We start from the raw sequence: 6,928 nt of genomic DNA, 5'->3' as shown, positions 1-6,928 counted from the left end.
ACAAACTAACCAGCCAGTACACATGTTTATTCTCTGAGTCCAGAAGTATTTACTTTTATGGCCACATGTCTTTATAGTAGAGGAACATTTGCTTTGTCATTATTGGTCATTTTGATAACCATGTGTGCTACTTGTACTGGAGATGATAATGACGTGTGGAAGAAGGCTGTCCTGTAAGAGCTCCTGTCTCATGTTTGGAAATAACATCTATTCACCTGGCACAAGTGTTGTGCAAAGTTTCTACACATGCATGTATTCAGCAAGGTTTCCATAGTGCTTCACTATAAAAGAAAATTTGCATATCTTTACTCTTTCTTTCTTTCCTTCCTTCATTCTTTCTTTCTTTCTTTCTTTTTTTTCTTTTCTTTTCTTTTTTCTTTTTTGCAGGCACTCTTCTAAAGAAGCTCTCCAAAATGAACCTATTAACTACTTTTTGACTGACCAGTCAGAGTACTAGATGGCTCTAAATGTGAACAGCGTAGATAATTCTAGTTTAGACAGAAACATGTCTTCATGGAAAGGGTTGATGGCACAGAGTCATTAAAGACGGCCTAATGTATAATTTTATGCCATTCCCTTCCCCAGAATAGCAAAGATCAGACAATAAAAAAATATGTTAAGAGATGCTCACTACTCTCTTTCTGGTTTAAAGTCATAGACTTCTCATATTAGGGTCGCTTATCATCTCTGATCTACAACCTAGCTTCACATTTATCTTTTGTAAGGGGAAGATAGGGTACACCTTTTGTTCAACTTTACAGCAGAGTCCACTTAGTGTGGCTTATATATACATGTTTTTAGGGTTGGTTACTTGGTGCTGAATAATCAATTAGGGGACTCATCACTGGGGAAGATTACTTCTCCCTATGTCAGCAATCATTAAGGTATTAAGGTTTTCTAAGCAGTCAATGCCTGACAAAAATCAGTAGGAACCAAGCAATTATCATGATAAAAACATAAAATCTTGGAAATGTTACACACATTTAGTTAGCTTTTAATTTGTTAATATTTAAAAGCATAGCCTCTTTTTCTATTACATACAGAGTTAGCTTACCTTGAATATCATGGTTTGTTGGGGTTATAGCTCCTCTTTTTCCCATTATTAAAATGAAAATTAGTAAAAAAGACTTTTGTATGTGGATATAGATGTCCACCTTTTTATATATAATCTTGCATATTCCTGAAAAACAAAACCATAGCAATAAAATAATTTTAATATATTATTTAGAAATATTAACATAAAGTATTTCTGAGCCTTCAATAATTTTTATTACCCTTGACTATTAGAAAAGTAAAATACAATTTAATTTCTTTCTTGAATTTGTTTTGGGAGAAAATCTTTATCAAAATTTATGTTGCCAAACAAAATGTTTATAACCATACAACTTTCTTTCTTCAATGAATGTTGCTTTGTTTTAATTTTAAAAAATGATTTTCAAGGTCCCTGAGAGGGCTCAGCCTGGAAAAACATTTTCATGAAATCTGACAATCTGAGTTCAATCCCTAGAGCCTAGAGTGAAGCAGGAGAAAGCCAACTCCTGAAAGTTGTTCCCCAACTTTCCTGTGTGGACAATGGAGTGTACAACACACACACACACACACACACACACACACTCATGCAGTAACAAACAAGCAAACAAACAAGTAAAATGGATTGAAAGGACATAATTTTTTTTAAAATTTTTTATACGATATAATTTATTTACATTTCAAATGATTTCCCCTTTTCTAGCCCCCCCCACTCCCCAAAAGTCCCATAAGCCCCCTTCTCTTCCCCTGTCCTCCCTCCCACCCCTTCCCAGTTCCCCGTTCTGGTTTTGCCGAATACTGTTTCACTGAGTCTTCCCAGAACCAGGGACCACTCCTCCTTTCTTCTTGTATCTCATTTGATGTGTGGATTATGTTTTGGGTATTCCAGTTTTCTAGGTTAATAACCACTTATTAGTGAGTGCATACCATGATTCACTTTTTGAGTCTGGGTTACCTCACTTAGTATGATGTTCTCTAGCTCCATCCATTTGCCTAAGAATTTCATGAATTCATTGTTTCTAATGGCTGAGTAGTACTCCATTGTGTAGATATACCACATTTTTTGCATCCACTCTTCTGTTGAGGGATACCTGGGTTCTTTCCAGCATCTGGCAATTATAAATAGGGCTGCTATGAACATAGTAGAGCATGTATCCTTATTACATGGTGGGGAATCCTCTGGGTATATGCCCAGGAGTGGTATAGCAGGATCTTCTGGAAGTGAGGTGCCCAGTTTTCGGAGGAACCGCCAGACTAATTTCCAGAATGGTTGTACCAATTTACAACCCCACCAGCAGTGGAGGAGTGTTCCTCTTTCTCCACACCCTCTCCAACACCTGCTGTCTCCTGAATTTTTAATCTTAGCCATTCTGACTGGTGTAAGATGAAATCTTAGGGTTGTTTTGATTTGCATTTCCCTAATGACTAATGAAGTTGAGCATTTTTTAAGATGCTTCTCCGCCATCCGAATTTCTTCAGGTGAGAATTCTTTGTTTAACTCTGTACCCAATTTTTTAATAGGGTTGTTGGGTTTTCTGGAGTCTAACTTCTTGAGTTCTTTATATATATTGGATATTAGCCCTCTATCTGATGTAGGATTGGTGAAGATCTTTTCCCAATTTGTTGGTTGCCGATCTGTCCTCTTGATGGTGTCCTTTGCCTTACAGAAACTCTGTAACCTTATGAGGTCCCATTTGTCAATTCTTGCTCTTAGAGCATACGCTATTGGTGTTCTGTTCAGAAACTTTCTCCCTGTACCGATGTCCTCAAGGGTCTTCCCCAGTTTCTTTTCTATTAGCTTCAGAGTGTCTGGCTTTATGTGGAGGTCCTTGATCCATTTGGATTTGAGCTTAGTACAAAGAGACAAGGATGAATCAATTCGCATTCTTCTGCATGGTGACCTCCAGTTGAACCAGCACCATTTGTTGAAAAGGCTATCTTTTTTCCATTGGATATTTTCAGCCTGTTTGTCGAGGATCAAGTGGCCATAGGTGTGTGGGTTCATTTCTGGATCTTCAATCCTGTTCCATTGATCCTCCTGCCTGTCACTGTACCAATACCATGCAGTTTTTAACACTATTGCTCTGTAGTATTGCTTGAGGTCAGGGATACTGATTCCCCCAGATTTTCTTTTGTTGCTGAGAATAGTTTTAGCTATCCTGGGTTTTTTGTTGTTCCAGATGAATTTGATAATTGCTCTTTCTAACTCTGTGAAGAATTGAGTTGGGATTTTGATGGGTATTGCATTGAATCTGTATATTGCTTTTGGCAAAATGGCCATTTTAACTATATTGATTCTACCGATCCATGAGCATGGGAGGTTTTCCCATTTTTTGAGGTCTTCTTCCATTTCCTTCTTCAGAGTCTTGAAGTTCTTGTCATACAGATCTTTCACATGTTTGGTAAGAGTCACCCCAAGATACTTTATACTGTTTGTGGCTATTGTGAAGAGGGTCATTTCCCTAATTTCTTTCTCAGCCTGCTTATCCTTTGAGTATAGGAAGGCCACTGATTTGCTTGAGTTGATTTTATAACCTGCCACTTTGCTGAAGTTGTTTATCAGCTGTAGGAGCTCTCTAGTGGAGTTTTTTGGGTCACTTAGGTAGACTATCATGTCGTCTGCAAATAATGATAGTTTGACTTCCTCCTTTCCAATTTGTATCCCTTTGACCTCCTTATGTTGTCGAATTGCCCGAGCTAGTACCTCAAGTACAATATTGAAAAGATAAGGAGAAAGGGGGCAGCCTTGTCTGGTCCCTGATTTCAGAGGGATTGCTTCAAGTTTCTCTCCATTTAGTTTGATGCTGGCTACCGGTTTGCTGTATATTGCTTTTACTATGTTTAGGTATGGGCCTTGAATTCCTGTTCTCTCCAAGACTTTAAGCATGAAAGGATGCTGAATTTTGTCAAATGCTTTTTCAGCATCCAATGAAATGACCATGTGGTTTTTTTCTTTGAGTTTGTTTATGTAGTGGATTGTATTGATGGATTTCCGTATATTGAACCAACCCTGCATTCCCAGGATAAAGCCTACTTGATCATGGTGGATGATCGTTTTGATGTGTTCTTGGATTCGGTTGGCAAGAATTTTATTGAGTATATTTGCATCTATGTTCATAAGGGAAATTGGTCTGAAGTTCTCTTTCTTTGTTGGATCTTTGTGTGGCTTTGGTATCAGCATAATTGTGGCTTCCTAGAAGGAATTGGGTAGTGTTCCTTCTGTTTCTATTTTGTGGAATAGTTTGAAGAGTATTGGTGTTAACTCTTCTTTGAAGGTCTGGTAGAATTCTGCACTGAAACCATCTGGTCCTGTGCTTTTTTTGGTTGCAAGACTTTCTATGACTCGAAAGGACGTAATTTAAAAATGCAAATCTGGCCCATTGCCTTAACCACTCGATCCCCTCATCCCATCCTGCATCTCAGACTCTGCTGCCTGCCTTCCATCCCGTTAGCCCAGCTGGACTCTTTGGTTGGGCCTTAGTGGGAGATAACCCAGAGCAGGGTGCTACCCAAGGGGAGCTTCTCCTTCTCTGTGGAAGAGGGGAGGGGTGTGGCGGTGGGAGCTGGTAAGAGTGGGCCCGGGAGAGGTGCTGCAATTAAGATGTAAAGTGAAAAATAAATTAATGAAAAAAATGAAAAAATCTTGAGCCAGAACTAAGTCCAGTGGCCACAAAACAACATCAATAACAATAACAAACTCCACAGGATTCAGAGCGGGCTGGGGGAGGCTTATGTAAACTGCCAGTGATAGCTCCAACACCTAGCTTTCCTTTGCTAGGCTTTCCCTGTTCAACACCATCCTCAGGACTGAGACCCTTCTTTCGCCACCTATCGGAAAGGAACAACAAATGTTTCAATATTAAAGGGCGACAACAGGGTCACGTTGCTCCAACTCTGTACTTAGGGAAACCTTAAGGCCGACTTAGCAAAGTCTCCCCTTGCACAGGTTTGTATCCAGCGTCCCAAATGACTGAAAGCAAGATGCTGCGTTTCTTGATCTGAAGAAAAAAGACTCGAAGACTAAAAAAAAAAAAAAAAAAAAAAAAGGAGAGACTTTGGGGGAAATGCAAAACTATAGCCCTTGGCTGTGGAGTGGCGGAGATGACATCATCGCTTCTGCAGGAGTGCTGGGGGTGGAGCAGCAGAGTGGGAGCCTGCTCTGTTCTTGCTGCTGCCAATGCTGCTGAGTTCACATTAGGGGAGAGTCTGGATAAATAGGGTTCCACAATGGCCATGGCCCACGGCGCTCTGAGCTGCCTGGCCCAAGACTGGAGCTTCCCATGCCATGCGGGTCGGTGCTGAATGCAGGCGCTGCTGGCGCTGGTGTGCCCAGGGGGCATCTACAGCCAAAGCCCCAGAACTCCCCAACAGTGCGGACTGGAGCTCCAGCAGGAAAGCTCACTCTACTGGCCCTAGGTAGAGATAAGGAGAGCAGCGGGGCTGGAAGAAAAAGGTCATCCCAGCAGGGACTGCAGCCCAGGAGGACAGTGCCATGATCTTCTCCGCCCTGGTGGCTTCATGCCTGTGGCTGTGCCTGGCGCTGGGAGCACAGGGAGAGCCATGCAAGGCTGTGTGCATCCCCATGTGCAGGCACAAGCCCTGGAAGGTCACCCAGATGCCCAACCACCTGCACCACAGCACTCAGGAGAACGCCATCCTTGCTCTCTAGCAGTATGAGGAGCTAGTGGACCTGAACTGCAGCTCCATGCTGCACTTCTTCCTTTGTGCCATGTACGCACAAATCTGTACCCTGGAGATCCTGCAGGATCCCACCGAGCCCTGCAAGTCTGTGTGCCAGCGAGCATGTGACGACTGCGAGCCCCTCATGAAGATGTATAACCACAGCTGGCCAGAGAGCCTGGCCTGCGGTGAGCTGCCGGCCTATGACCCTGGAGTGTGCATCTCTCCTGAGGTAATAGTCGCTGACCTTCCAGAAGATGTAAAGTGGATAGACATCACACCAGATATGGTGGTGCAAGAAAGGTCCTTTGATGCGGACTGTAAACATCTGAGCCCTGATCAGTGCAAGTGCAAGAAGGTGAAGCCAACCTTGGCAACAAACCTGAGCAAAAAGTACAGCTATGTAATTCATGCCAAAATAAAAGCCGTCCAGAGGAGTGGTTGCAATGGGGTCACAACTGTGGTAGATGTGAAAGAGATCTTCAAGTCCTCCTCACCTATATCCCTCGAATGCAAGTCCCTCTCATCACCAATTCCTCCTGCCAGTGTCCACACATCCTGCCCCATCAAGATGTCCTAATGATGTGTTATGAGTGGCATTCAAGAATGATGCTTCTTGAAAATTGTTTAGTTGAGAAATGGGGAGATCAACTCAGTAGAAGGTCCATACAGTGGGAAGAGAGACTTCGGGAACAGCAGAGAACAATTCAGGACAAGCAGCAAACAGCCAGCTGCCCTAGTCACAGTAACCCCCCAAAGCCAAAGGGAGGGTCACCTGCTCCCAAACCTGCCAGTCCTAAGAAGAACATCAAAGCGAGAAGTGACCCCAAAAGTCAAACCTGAATAAAGGTGCAAGCTAATTTCTTTCAAGATGGAGCCACCCTTGAAGGAGAAGGCGGTGCTGCCTGGAACAGCCTACAGAACGCCACCCACCACTTGCCTTAAGGATCCTCTGGGGTTCTCTTTATAGACACATCTTGCAGCATTTCTCTTAGTGATGGCTTCAGTGTTTCACATTAAGTCACAGAGCCCTGTGATTTGTTCGTTTCCTGGTATGGAAAGTAGAAGAGGGAAAGTTGGGGAAGGGCGCCTGCATTCAGTGCTCTGTGTGCATACTGTGTGACCTTCAGTTTTGGGAATTTGACCTATAATGTATGTACATTGTAAAGTTCACATGCTATGTCAAACAAAACTTTTTGGACAAAAATATTGAATATCC

The 6,928-nt window shown here is 42.5% G+C and overlaps 1 pseudogene; it reads left to right on the top strand.

Annotated features, from left to right (window-relative positions):
• The first annotated feature begins 5,521 nt into the window (after window positions 1–5,521).
• Window positions 5,522–6,552, top strand: LOC127664089 (secreted frizzled-related sequence protein 4-like; annotated as a pseudogene).
• Window positions 6,553–6,928: the final 376 nt, after the last annotated feature.

This window comes from Apodemus sylvaticus, chromosome 13, assembly GCF_947179515.1.
Source record: "Apodemus sylvaticus chromosome 13, mApoSyl1.1, whole genome shotgun sequence".
In the NCBI taxonomy this organism is placed as follows: domain Eukaryota; kingdom Metazoa; phylum Chordata; class Mammalia; order Rodentia; family Muridae; genus Apodemus; species Apodemus sylvaticus.
This window is presented reverse-complemented; position numbering and strand designations above follow the sequence as displayed.